Source organism: Eumetopias jubatus, unplaced genomic scaffold (assembly GCF_037043125.1).
Source record: "Eumetopias jubatus isolate StellerSeaLion01/CBP00866 unplaced genomic scaffold, mEumJub1_p1.0 scaffold_16, whole genome shotgun sequence".
NCBI lineage: Eukaryota > Metazoa > Chordata > Mammalia > Carnivora > Otariidae > Eumetopias > Eumetopias jubatus.
The window spans coordinates 26,149,355-26,164,220 of record NW_028274822.1 but is presented as its reverse complement, the minus strand read 5'-3'; positions in this window follow the sequence as shown (position 1 = coordinate 26,164,220).

Genomic DNA, 14,866 nt, shown 5'->3' with positions numbered 1-14,866 from the left:
ACACAGAGAAAGCCTGCAAATAAGAAAAAGACAGACATGCCAATTAAAAAGTGGGAAAATATTTGAAGAGACACTTTACAAAAGAGGCTATCAAAATAGCCAAGAGACACATAAAATCACGCAAATGCAAAAATAATACCATAGTGACATACCACTACACCAACCAGAATGGCTAAAATAAAACATGGACTCTTAAATGACTAGTAGGAATGTACATGTATACAACTATATACTTCAAAAAAGTGATTGGTGATACCTATGAAAAATAAATGTACACGTACCATAGGACCCAGAAATTCCACTCGTAGGCATATCCCCAATGGAAATGATATTTATATAGACCAAAAAAATATCAGTAAGAATGTTCATAGACTTTTTTTCCCCAAAATGTTCTCAAACTAGAAGTGACCCATATGCGCATCAACAATAGGATGAGTAAATAAATTATGGTACGGTCATACCATGAATACTATACAGCAACAAAAAGGAATGGACTTCTGGCATAGTCTACAAAATGGAACTCTCACGGATATCCCGCCAAGGGAAATACAAAAGGAGTGACTGGGGCACAATTCCATTTATATGAGTTCAAAAGAGTAAAATTATTGTATGATAATAGAAATCAGGGTCTTGGATATACTTCAGAGAGGGTACGTGCCAGATGGAGAGAAGATGCAACCATCTGGAAGACTTGGGATGCTCTTTAACATGGTCATGGTTTGATTATAAGGATGTTTGCCTATGGAGAAATTCTTCAAGCTGTACATTTTAGATTTGGGCCCCTGACCAAGAAGGTCGGGATGGGGCCCTGGAGAGGGGAGCAGGTGTGGGAGGGTAGGACGACAATGGGAAAGCAGGAGAAGAATAAGGTGATACTAATCAGGGTATAACTGGGGGTGAAAGCTGGCCTTGGGTGACCTTCCCTGTGCCCAGGAGCCCTGGGGGATGGAGCAGCATTGCAGTAAAAAAGTTAATGCATCAAGCGTCAGTGGCAAGGATAAAAGGCACCTTTCACCAGCACTTCCTTCATTTTACAAGAGAAACGAACAAGAGTGGCTTTTGGGGGGGGGTCATCAGGCGTGGCTGCCACCCTGTGGTAAACACACACACACACACACACGCACGCACGCACACACGCACGTGCCACTGGGAATGACAGAGGTCTGATGCTCTGGCCCTGGTCTGCGTCAAGTGGGGCTCTAGAGGAAATTCATAAGGTGCGTTTTCTCTTCTTCCTTTTTTAAAAACCCCAATCTGCAAACTCACTTCTCTCTAACTTCTACTCATTCCCCAAGAGAGAAAGAGGAGAAAATATCTTAGTTGGCGCCAAGCCTGGAGCCTTACCCAGATAAGAGAGATGTCACTTTACGTTGCATTTAATTCCTGCAGGCTCCTTAATGTCTCCACCCACTACGTGTGGAATTTGTCACCTGCGCCAGGAGGCCTTTGTCAGCACTACTTTTTCATCTTGGCCAGATCGGGAAGCCCCTGGCAACTTGGGCTCCCCCACCCTCCCCCACCCGCCATGTCAGACCCTTGGTGGCAGAAGGATGGCTTAGGTGTACCACGTCCTTACTTGCGCCTCCTTACCCCCACATAGTTTGAGATTTATTGATATTTGTTTGCTTTTAGCAATCCGGCAATCTGGTTTTATCCCCCACCCGAGCCTAGTCACTTCTATTAGGGTGGCTCTGGAAGTCTGTTATTTGGATTTGCTCTCCATCTGTCCTGCGCGGAGTGTTGCTGTTCTCCATGTTAAACTGTTTAAAAATAAAGTCGAAAAAGTAACAACTAAATAGATGACAGCCTGGCAAAAACAGCAGCTGTTGCCCATAAGGCAAAATAGAAAATATTCCCCTGGATATATTTATATAGAGATGGATATTATAGAGTAAGAGAGAGAAGAAAGAGATCTCATTCGATGCAATATTGTTTAACCCTCTCTGATGCCGAGGAGGTGCTGCCTGTTTCATGCTGATGCCTGTTACTCAATTCTTGGGCTCCCAATGTGAATGTACAGCGTCTAAAGAGTCTGAAGAGGCAGCTGGTGTCTGGGAAGCTCTGTGAGGTGAGCGTTTGTATTCTGACACCAGGTACAAGTCAGATCCAAATCGAATCAACAAGTCCAGATGCTGGAACGGACACAACAAAGAATTTCGTATGAATTCTGCCCTTGACAAATGTTAACATTCGGTTGAGTTAACATGGCAGAAACTTACCAAAAGTTTCATTTAAAAATCCAAGTCATATGACACCAAAAGCACAAGTGACCACAAAAAAAAAAAGGACTTCTTCAAAGTTTAAAGTTTTGGGCTTCAGTAGACATCATCAAGAGAGTGAAAAGACAAACCACAGAACGGGAGAAGACATTTGCAAATCATACACCTGCTGAGGAACTTATGTCTAATATATAGAGACATCTTAGATCTCAAAAATAGAAAAGAGCACAACTTTTAACACACGGTCAAAATATCTGAGTAGACAATTCAAAGAAGAGACCCAAATGGCCAATAAGCATACGACATCATGAAAAGATGCTCACTGTCGTTGCCCATCAGAGAACTGCCAATGAAAACCACAATGAGACACCACTTCACACCTATTAGGATGCCTAGAATCAAGAAGTCAACTAATAACAAATGTTGGCAAGGATGTGGAGAAATTGGAGCCCTCATGTACTGCTGGTGGGACTGGAAAATGGTGCAGCCACTTTGGAGAACAGTCTGGCAGTCCCTTGAAAGGTCACATACAGAATTACTGTATGATCCAGTAACTCTACCCCTATGCATATACCCAAAAGAAATTAAAATATATGTTCACACAGAAGCTTGCCCATATATATTTATAGCAGCATTATTCAAAACAGTCAAATGTGGGATCAAATGTCCATCAATTGATGAATGGATAAATAGGATGCAGTATATCTGCACAGTAGAATATTATCCAACCATAGAAAGGAATGATGTTGTAATACACGCTACAACATGAATGGACCTTGAAAACCTTATGCAAAGTAAAAGAAGCCACTCACAAAAGACCATCTATTCCACGATTCCATTTACATAAATGTCCAGATAGAGACAGAAGGTAGATTAAATGGTTGCAGGGGGCTGGAAGAGGGAAGTGACTGTTTGTGGGTATGGGGTATCTTTTGGGAGTAATGAAATGTTTTGGAATGAGATAGCGGTGATGATTGCACACTTGGTGAATATGCTAAAAACCACTTAATTATGTTTTAAATGGGTGAACTGCATGATATATGAATTACGTCTCAATTAAGCTGTTTTTGAAAAATCCATAAAGTTTATATAGAGAAGCAAAAGACCCAGAATAGCCAACTCAATATCGAAGAACAAAGTTGGAGGACTGGCACTTCCTGACTTTCAAGACTTACTATAAAGCTATGTAATCAAGACAGTATGGTATTGGTGAAAGAACAGAGAAATAGATCAGTAGAAGAGAATAGAGAGCTCAGAAATGGACCCACATAAATATAGTCAACTGATCTTTGACAAAGAAGCAAAGGTAATACAAGGAAAAAATAGTCTGTTCCACAAATGGTGCTGGAACAGATGTACATCTGCATGCAAAAAAAAAAAAGAATCTAGACACAGACCTTATACTCTTCACAAAAATTAACTCAAAATGGATCATTTTCCCAAATGTGAAATGCAAAACCATAAAACCTCTAGAAGAAAACACAGGAGAAAACCTAGATGACCTTGGGTATTGTGATGATCTTGGGAATGGTGACCTTCAGTACGGGGATGACTTTTTAGATACAACACCAAAAGCATGAGCTGGACTTATTAAAATTAAAAATTTCTGCTCTGTGAAATACAATGTCAAGAGAAGAAGAAGACCAGCCACAGACTGGGAGGAGATACTTGTAAAAGCCACCTATGATAAAGGACAAGGATTCAAAATACACAAAGAACTTTTACAACTCAATAATAAGAAAATAAACAGGCTGATAAAAAAAAATAAGCAACAGACCCGAACAGACAACTCAGCAAAGAAGATATACAGATGGCAAGTAAGCACAAGGAAAGAGATTGAACATCGTATGTCATTAGAGAATTGCAAATTAAAACAACAAGATGCCACTATACACTTATTAGAAAGGCCAAAATCCCAAACACTGATGACCCCAAATGCTGGTGAGGATGTGGGGCAACAGGAACTCACATTCATTGCTGGTGGGAATATAAAATGGTACAGCCACTCTGGAAGATGGTTCGGTAGTTTCCCACAAAACTAAAAATACCCTTACCATATGATCCAGCAATTATGTTCTTTGATGTCTATCCAAATGAGTTGAAAACTTATGTCCACACAAAAACCTGCCCAAGAATGTTCATGGCGGCTTTATCCAAAATTGCCAAAACTTGGAAGCCACCAAGATGTCCTTCAGTGGGTGACGGGATAAATAAACTGGTCCATCCAGACAATGGAATATTATTCAGTGCTAAAAAGAAATGAGCTACCAAGTCAGGAAAAGACATGAAAATTAAATGCATATTACAAGGGAAAGAAGCCAATCTGAAAAGGCTACATACTGTAGGATTCCAACCATATGACATCCTGGAAAGGCAAAAAAAAAAAAAAAAAAAAAAAAAAAAAGAAAGAAAGAAAGAAAGAAAGAAAGAAAACGAAAAAATCAGTGGTTGCCAGGGTTAGGCGGTAGGATGCATGAGTAGACAGAGCACAGAGGATTTTTTAGGGCAGTCAAATATTACTCTGTAGGATACTGTGCTAATGGATACATTTGTCCAAACCCATAGAATGTACAGCACCAAGAGTGAACCCTAATGTGAACTATGGACTTTGGGCGCTAATGATGTGTCAATGTAGGTTCATCAGTTGTTACAGATGTACCCTCTAGTGGGAAATGTTGATGATGGGCGAGGTTGTACACGTGCACAGGCACGCGTGCGTGCATGTGTGTGCGTGGATGTGGAGACTGCAGGCATATGGCAACTCTGTACTTTCTGCTCAGTTTTGCTGTGAACCCAAAACTGCTCTTAAAAATCAAGTTTATTAATTAATAAAAAATCTGAGCCAAGAGAAGATATGAGGCAAGTTAGTTTTGGATTCATTGCTGGATGGCTGGTACAGCGGGTAAGGCAGGAGGTTAGAGCAGAGAGAGCATCCATCCCAGACAAGAGAGGAGAAAGGGTGGAATTCGGAAAGGAGAGTTAATCCAGGTGTGGGCCAGGAGAATATAGGTCAAGTTCAGGGGTGTCCCAACTGCTCCCCTCTGCCCCCACAGCTTAGACTATCACCAAAGCTTCGAAAGTCTCTGAGACCTGACTCCAGCCAGGCACACGGTCTGGCCCCGATGCACATAGGAGGGCCTCTCCCCCCAGCCAGTGGGAGAAGCTCTGCTCTGCAGTTCTCCTGGCTTGCCCACTAGGCTCCTTTCTTGTCCCAGGAGGAGGATCCAGTCCTCCCTTTGCCAAGAGAGAATGTCCCCTTGTCAGATGAAATAACCTGGTCCCAAGGATAAGGAGCTAGCCTGACTCTGACTCACTGATTGTCAGGCGCTCTTCAAAGCAGCCCAAACACAGCATGAATGAGGCAGACAAGAGGCCTTGCCACTTGCAAGGACGGGGAAACAGACAAGAAAGGCCACAGCAGAAGTGTGAAGTGCTCTGTGTGAAGTGCTCTGCAAAGGACCAGAGCAGGGTGGTGCTGAGCTGGATTGGTGGTCAGGGAAGGACCAGGCGACATTTGAGTGGAGACCTGAATCCTGAGGATGAGCAGCCTATGAGAGCAGAACAGCATTGCATCAGCGGGAGCAGAGACCTCTGGGAGGAAGGAATGAGGCCGGTGTGTCAGAGGGGCAGAATGCAGACCAGGGCGGCTTCACACCCTGGACACAATCCTAAATGCGTTGTCATCTAACGCTCTCCATCTCCAAGGCCTTGGTGTTGGACTACACAGGTGACTTGACTTTGGTTTCTCTACCTCCAAACCACCCAGTGTTGGGAAGTTAACTCGGCCCAGAGAGCTTGCTGCAGAAGAGCCCTCCGCCGTGGCTTTGCTCGCTCCGGGGGTGATGTTTGCACAACTGAACGAGAGCATCCTGGCTGGCATGGCACAGGACCCACTCTCGCCCTGGAGTTCAGCATCTTCGGGGGCCTCTCCCATGGCCACTGGGAGACAAAAGGCTCTGACTCGACCACCTCCTGATAACACCTCCATTTTTGTTAGCACCTCATCGCTTTTGACATTAATGACACAAACACCTTAACTCTATCACCTCTGAAAAGCAAGCGGCTAAATTGTAGACAACCAACAGCAATGAGAACAGGGCACCAAGAGTGGGAGCTTTACCTAAATGTGTTAACCTCGCTTGGGGTGCCGGTCCTGACATTCTGAACTAAAAGCAGCAAATCCTATGTGGTGAAAAGAACACACCCAAGGATTTGGGCCAGGAGGGGAGCTGGCACAAAAGTACGGGGAGAACTGGCTAACGGGCCACGTCAGGGCGCAGGAGTCCCTCCCCCAGGCTGAGCTTTCCAGTGTGGGTGGCCCCATGCAGCTGTCAAAATGCAGGGCTGGGGTGAAAAATGGCCTCCAGAATGCACAGCTGGGACGATGTGTGTGGCAAACGAAGGACCAGGTGAGGCAAAAGGTACCGCTTTCTTTTCAGACACGCATCAGGCCGTCCGTCGGGGGCAGCGGACGCTGTGTGTGGGCACCACTGCACAACGGCAGGTTGGAAAGCCTGGTGGCTTCTTTTCCTCCACACCTTTTCTTTTTTAATTGTGGTAAAATACAGGTAACATAAAATTGACTGTGTTCACCATTTTTAAGTGTACATTTTGGTGGCATTAAGTACATCCACGTACCATCCACTTCCAGAAGTTTTTCATCTTCCCAAACAGGAACCCTACACCCACTGACCATGAATCCCCCAGGCCCCCTCCCCCAGATCCTGGCGACCAGCAGTCTACTTTCCATCTCTGTGAATTTGACTACTCTAGGCACCTAGGTAAGTGCGATCATGCAATATTTGTCCTTCTGTGACTGGCTTATTTCACCCAGCATAATGTCCTCAAAGTTCATCCATGCGGAAGCACATGTCAGAATGTCTTTCCTTTTTAAGCCTGAGTAATATTCCATTGCACACGTAGACCGCTTTTTGTTTATGCATTCGTCCACCGATAGACACCTGGGTTGCTTCCACCTTTTGCCCGTTGTGAACAACACCCCTGTGAGCAGGACTGCGTGAGCACCTCTTCAAGTGCCTGCCTTCTCTCCTGTCGGGAATCCACCCAACAGGGGGCTGCTGGATCCCATGGTCTCCACGTCCATTTTTACCTATCTGGTCATATATCCGTGTTTTAAAAACCCAGAACACCACCAGTTTTCTTTTTTGTCTTTTGAAGTGGGTACAGGATAAAACAATAAAATCAATAAATCTCCTCCAAGATTCGGTTAAAAAGACGAGTCCCAATAATCCTGCTCAAGGAATCCTGCTCAACACCATTAGTCAACCAACACTCTCAGGCCCAAAGACCCCTCCACAGGCCCCACCCCCCCACCCCCGCCAGAGCATGGTCGTTCACACCGGATGGGGGGTCTGCCAGTGATGGGGTGGGGGCTCGCCATCTCAGCAGGCAACCGACTGCACGGTGGGCAGCTTTGATGGCTTTTAAGTTCTTTCCCGTGCTGAAGAGAAGTCTGTTTTGCCAGACAACCGGTAAGGAGGAAGAGCTATTCTGTGGATTTGCTTGGCACGAGGGAAGCCCGAGGGGGTAGAAAATGCTGCTCTGGGCTCCACTCACAGTTTTGTTGCGGAGAGACTGACGGCTGATGGGGATGAAGTTATGGAACCACACTGAGCCGTTCAGGGTGGAGTATCGGCAGCCACGCCGCCGTTGATGGGAAGTGAGGGGAGAAAGATGCAGGTGGCAGGTGGCGCTCACTCCCTGGGGGACAGAGGGTGTAAGAAAGGAGACCCCGCCCACTGGCAACCCCCAAACCCAGGTCTCCAGTCCAGACTGGTCTCCAGGCCTTGGGCCCGTTTTCCAGAGTGAGCGGAAATCCTTTCCTCCTGGCTCCCTGAGACGATGGTGCTCAGTCAGAAGCCAGGTCATTCTAAATGCCCTCTCCTCAGCCCCACCTCCATCCGCCCTGAGTCTGCAGAGCCCAGCTCCTGACTTCTGTGGAATCCAGGCCTCCTCTCCAACCCATCACCCACTCTGCCATTAGACCCTCACCATCTCTTATGGGTTGAATTGTGCCCCCCCAAATTCACATGTTGAAATCCTAACCCCCAATACCTGTGAATGTGCCCGCATTTGAAGATAGGGTCATTGCACTATCCTCGGAAATATTCCTAAGACACAGATCTGATGCTCAAAGCACACAGGGGCCTCTCCTAGCATGGAAGCACAGCCCATTTCACAGTTGGTCTAACTGTCACCCGTCTGGTCTCCTCTCCCTCCTCCACTCTGCGTACGGCCCACTGCCACCACACTGGCATCCCCACAGCCCGCTGCGGCGGCCACACCGTCTCTGACACCCCTCACCCTCCGTCTGGCCCTCCTTGTCTACCTGTGAAGCCCCGGTTCACCCTGGGAGACTTCCCCAAACATCCCCCTGAGGGTCACGCACACTCCCCCATCTGCGCCTGTCCATCACTGCGCTGTCCCCACAGCGCTCTGTCACCCTGGAGCTTCTGCCTCCTGGCCAGTGCTGTCTAGTCCAGCCGGACAGTGGTGGCCTCGGAAGCCCAGGGGCCACCGGCTCAGCTGCGTGCCTCCTGTGTCTGTGGCAGAATCGCTCCAGGACAGGGAGTATGTACTCACAACACTGCTAACCCAGAGGGGGCCCCCGAGAGGAGCCACAGCCCTGCCAAACTTGGTGCACCAAGGCAGACAGAGGGGATCAGAAAGGACAGATGGCGCTGCAGGCAGGCAGGCTGCCGTCCCACCACGGACAGGATGCGGGGGAGCTGCACCTGCACGTCCTTCCTGCCCCGGCCCTGCTCTTCCACGGGCCTGGTTTCAAACCAGCATCTGAGTCCAGGCTTTCGGGCTGGTGTGCTGGCCCTGGCAGCGTCCACATTCACCTTCCTCCCATTGTCGCTGCCCCTTGTGGGGTGAGCTCCCAACCCTCACCCTCGGCCTGCCGTCACAGGCCATTCCCCACAGCATCCCTGGTGTTTTGTAGAGAATCAGCGCTCCCAAAGGGCTGCCGAACCAAAACGAACTGCACGACTATGGCCCAGCACACGCCAGGGGCCCTCTCCTCGGGAACACTGTCTCCATCCCCTGTGCACCACGGGGGCAAGGGCAGAAGTGCACTGCATTCCTTGAGTACCCCTCTGAGAATGAAAGCCGCTCCGGGACCCAGGACCCAGCAAGGGTGAAGGGAGGCCTGAAGAAGACCATTAGTGCATGCTTGTCAGAGGGGTAAATGCGTGAAGGATGAGTGAAAGTGTGGGGGTCATATGGCCTGGCTCCTCTCCACACAGGACAGAGAGGAGGTGCCTGGTGAGAGGCCTGTGGGGACTCGGGTCATCAAGGTGTCTACTGGCAGTGAATCTGTGTTGGTTAAGCTAAAAGCAAATTTTCCCCTTATTGCCTTAAAACACTTTATGTCCCGGGCGCCTGGGTGGCTCAGTTGGTTAAGCGACTGCCTTCGGCTCAGGTCATGATCCTGGAGTCCCGGGATCGAGTCCCGCATCGGGCTCCCCGCTCAGTGGGGAGTCTGCTTCTCCCTCTGACCCTCTTCCCTCTCGTGCTCTCTATCTCTCATTCTCTCTCTCTCTCTCTCTCAAATAAATAAATAAAATCTTAAAAAAAAAAAAAAAAACACTTTATGTCCCCTATGTCCTGGATCTGCTCCTCTGAGAACTTCTTTTTCAGCTCAAGCTTTGCTTTACTCCCAACTCCCTCCCGCCTGGGCTCCCCACCTAACAGTCCTCTGTGTGAATTCCTGCACCTCACCTGGGCCTCAGCATCCTCTGCCCTTCCCTCAGGCCCTGGCCGGTGGGGGCTGCCTGGTCAGGAACTGCACTTAGGCCTTGAAGGCTGCTGCCTGATACCAAGAGTGGAGGTCTCAGCAAAAGGCACATAGCAAAAACCTATCACCCCCTAGGCCCCTGACACGTAGTGCCCAGCCCCCTCACCCCATTCCTATGTGCTCACCGCATCTTGTCTGCCAGCCACCCCCCTTTCATAACACTAACAGCCCCTGCCACAAAGCCCTTTCCAACAATTGTCTCCTTCGACCCTCGTGCTTGCGACTTGACCGGGGCGCTGGGCGAAGGTGCCAATTCTCTCTTGAGGGGCATGAGCAACACACTGTCGAATCACTATGTTGGACACCTGCAACTAATATAACACTGTATACTAAGTACACTCCAGTTTGAAAGAAAGATTCTGATTCTCCCTTATTTGATAGATGCAGCAGCAAGAACTGGAGGGTGAGCCGTCTGCCGGCAGCAGCCAGAGCCAGTCCCCCCATTCCGCAACCCATTCTCGCTGCACTGGACACACAGCTGCCTCCTGCCCTCCCCGGACACTGGCCCGATCTCCGCCTCCCAGCCAAATCTGGCCTCGTGAGCTGGAGAAAATAGGAATGATGATGACAGCAACACTAACATGTGACGAGAGCAGGGCGACGCGCAGAGCCCCCATCTGAGCATTTGTACGCAGTATTCATTCATTCCTCCTGCCTCCCTGGGAGGCAGGTTCTCCCATCACCTCCCTGTTCTGGGCAAAGACACTGTGGCACACGGTCTCAGTAACCGCCCGCCCCCCCCCACCCTCCCAGGCCACACAGCCTGCAAGCGGTGCAGAGAGTGAGGTCCGGGCGGCCGGTTCAGCTCCACGTGGCCATGCATACCCAGGGACTGATAACCGATCAGGGCTTGCTCAGGCCCTGCATTTTTTTTTTCTAAGATTTTATTTATTGATTTGAGAGAGCCTGAGTGGGGAGGGGGGAGGCATAGGAAGAAAGATAAGCAGACTCCCCCGCTGAGCAGGGAGCCCGATGCAGGACTTGATCCCAGGACTCTAGGATCATGACCCAAGCCCAAGGCAGACACTTAACGGACTGAGCCACCCAGGTGCCCCTCAGGGCCTGCATTTTAACATGCAGCGACGCTTTCACCTGTGGAAGGAGCACCTCAAATAGTGGAAAGGCAGGCGTGGTAGCAGGATGGGGAAACAGAGCTAAGGAGTCTTGCACACCGTATCCCCCTTCCTTAACCATGGTGGCTCAGAGCACTGCAGCAACAGTGACTGCATCCGGCGCTTGTTTGGATACTTGGTGTCAGAGCAGAGCGCGGGATGAACAGAGAGAGACGCAGGCCGGTAGAGCTGAAGGACTCTGGGGATAAAGAAGAGGCACCCAGTGTCCCGACGTAGCCCCAGCAGACAGCCTGGCAGCTTGGGGTGCTGGCCAGCATTTGTCCCACGAGTTTCTGTGGTCTACAGATGTGGCACTGAGCCTTGGGGCCCCTCACCAGGCCCATGGTCTGCTGCTGCGGGGCCCGGGGCACCAGACAACATGTGCTCCTAGACCAGAAAGCCAAAGCCCTGCTTCACCCAGTCCACGTACGGGAGACGTGCTCGAGAAGGTGCCAGACCAGAGCCCTCAATCCACCGCCAGCCCCGGCTCCCTCTCAAGTCCAGCACTGCTAGATTCACTCCTGGTCGGGCACAGATCTAGGACAGAAAGGAGATGAATTAAGGCACATCCGCCTCTTGGCTGAGGCTGGAATCCCAGCACCAGCATCTTGCCTCTTGGGTGGGAGCCTTGAATTTGCTCAGTGATGCGGGGCTGCAGCTCAGACAGTGGTGATGCTTTACCTCCTCCCTACAGACATGGGGAGAGCGAGGTTGTTCTAGGGAACCGAAGGGGACGTAACTGGAGCCCAAACTGCCGCGGGCGGGCCCCATGGAGCTCCAACGTCACCTGCATGCAGTCCTGAGGTCCCCGGTGCCCAGGATCCCAACCTTCAGACTTTTGCATCCAGTCCAGTCTTAAATCCAGGTTCAGAGGGTCTCTGCCCAACTGCGCAGGAAAGTAAATAAGCCAACCAAGAGCTCCCAATGAGAGTTTCAAGTTACTCAGTGCCCGGTACTTTGCTATGTGCTTTACAGGTGTTAACTCATTTCATCCTGGGATTAACCCAACGAAGTGAAATAGTATTAATAAGTCCACCTTCCCGCTGAGAAAATGGAGGCCCAGAAGGCCTAAGCTGTTGGCCTCACATGTGAAGTAGGTGGCAGAACCCGGGTCTGAGCCTCCTGCCTCCTACCTCTGCCCCTAGCGTCCTGTCTTCCCTCTCTCCTGCCCTCTCTCCCGCCCCTAGCAAGCACTCCTCGAGCCCAGGCTACGCTCAAGGCTGCCTCTGAACCAGGCCAGCTTCTGCTCTGGATGACCAGGGGGGTGCGGACTGACCGCCCAGGTGCAAGATGCTTGCCCAGTGAGGGACCTTGGCCTCAGGCGGGAAGAAGGAGTGGCAGGAATAACGGCCTTGTGTGGAGGGCAGGACTGGACCATCTTTGTCCGAGAGTCTTCCACATGTAAAAGACATTTCCATGTCTATTCTTTCTCACCAACCCCAGAATGTAACTAAGGCTGATGGTTGTGGTATCATCCCCATTTCTCAGACGAGAAAATCCAGGGTTGGGGAAGCTGGGGCTTTACCCAAAGCCTCCCAAAGCTGGTCCTGGGTGCCTCCCTTGCACACCATGTTCCCAGAAGGAAGGCGAGAGCCTCCCACACAGACACAGGGCACCAGGAACATGGGGGCACTACCAGAGGTTACAAGCAGCACCCTGCTCCAGAACAGTGTGAGAAAGTATCTCCTTTAGCTTCTTATCACCCCGCAGGACCTAGCAAGCAACCAGCTCTGGCAACCTTGCACCCTGTGCTCTGTTGCCAAAGAAGAACTCCAGGAGAAACAGCTAGAAATCTGAGAAGGGGAGGAGAGGAGGCCAAGGTGAGCTACAGCATCTAGGTCCAGAGGGTCCCTGCCCAGCCCTGGGCCAGCAGCACTTAAAAAACACACCAACAAATCCTGAAGACTACATCAATGGTATAATCCCAGCCCAGTAACTGCCCATGATTCCACACTGGGCCCTGGACTAAAGAGCTTCTCGGCTTCCTCGGGGCAGAACTGGAAGATGGTATTACATCCCCCTTGCAGAGGGGATTTAAGAAATGCAGCCTGGGTCAGCACAGAGCTGAGTAGTGTGGGTGCCTGGTTCCTGACCTGTGGGTGATGGACCTGCCCCAGCAAAGGCCCCCAACCAAGGAAGAGGTGTCAGGATAGAGGTGAGGGATTTCACCACAGGCCCCCTTCTTCCAGCCACCACCACTGGCACATCCTGGCTCTCCCATACATCCAGCCAGCACACTGAGGAACAGCACGTGTTTAACAGAAATGGCCAAAAAACTAGCCTTTGTGGGAATGGGGACTTGGGGGTAGGACACTTACTGGATCGAGAATATTTTTTCTACTTGAGCCCATTGTGATGGGCTTGTCACTAAGGACCCAGATCACACATGAGCACACATGAGGATGTGTGTGTCGGAGGGGTGGGGGAGGTGTCCCTCCTTGCTTCTTCAATGGGCGGACCAAACAGAGACATGACCAGGAGTCCCACGTCTTAGTCCCAGTTCTGCTACCATGACTTTGAGTAAATCACTTAGCCTCCTTGAGCCTCAAGTCTTGCATCTACAAAATGGGAGAATTGTCTGTTCTCTCCTCCAGTCCATGTAAACAGGTGGGTCTCAGGAAAAGGGTCTGTTTTGGAGACTGCTGTTTTGTTGCCTAATAGTGGTTCTCTCCTTATGATTTAGGAACCTGGATGACTTAGAAACCTGGAGAATTACATTTCCAAGACAACCTGGCAGATAGAGGTGGCTAAGAGGACATATGCTGTAGTTTCTAGGTGGGACCACAAGACAGGTCTTTAAAAGTCATGATAGCTGGAGCTCCAGCAGCCATCCTGGACCACGAAGGTGCTAAGGCAAGGACGGTGGAACAGTGTGACCAAAGTCCCAGATAATTGTGGATATTTCATACTGGCTCCCAGTTGCCTGCCTCCGGGATTCCTTTACATGAAAAACAAACAAAAACTTTGAAATTATTTAACCCACTGTTGTTTATGATCTCTGTTGCTAACTCGGTCTTCCAAGTGATACAGGGCCTGCATGCATTTACACTAGTGACCTGTTTATTCAGTGCACATGGGTGTAGCATTCTGCGTCAACTCCACAAAAGTCCACAAAGGTCACAAATCTAGAGCCAAGGAAGGAACCTCAAAACACAAGATCTGATTCATAAAATTGAGAACTAAATGCATAGGAGGAAGGAGCTGCCATCAGCACAAGGAGAGGTGAAAAGCCTGTGACAGAAGGAAGCCATGCATGGATGCAGGGGCTGCAAGACAGGGAGGGCCTCACAGGAGGGAAGGAAAGCAAATGAGGACAGCAAACACCCCAGGGGCCTCAGCTCCGGGGCAAACGTCTCCACCCATGATGTCAGATTCCTAGGGCACCACTGTACTTCGCTAACGCGAAGTGTGGTAAAAACAGAGTTTTCTAGAATGGTGTGATGATATGACAGGCTCTATCAACTAGGTCAATTCCTAAATTATGGTAGCTGGACAGAGTTGGGTACCAACGCCTGTACCACTGCTAAGTAGCTGTGGACAAGTCAACTAACCTCGCGAGGCTCCTTTCTTCATCCGCGAATTGGGGATAATCATAGTAATTGTTCAGAGTTGCTATGGGTTACAGATAAAGTATATAAAAATACATATTTTGCACAGTGCTTGGCATGTAGTAGATGCTCAATAAATAATAGCCACATAGCCTAATACATATT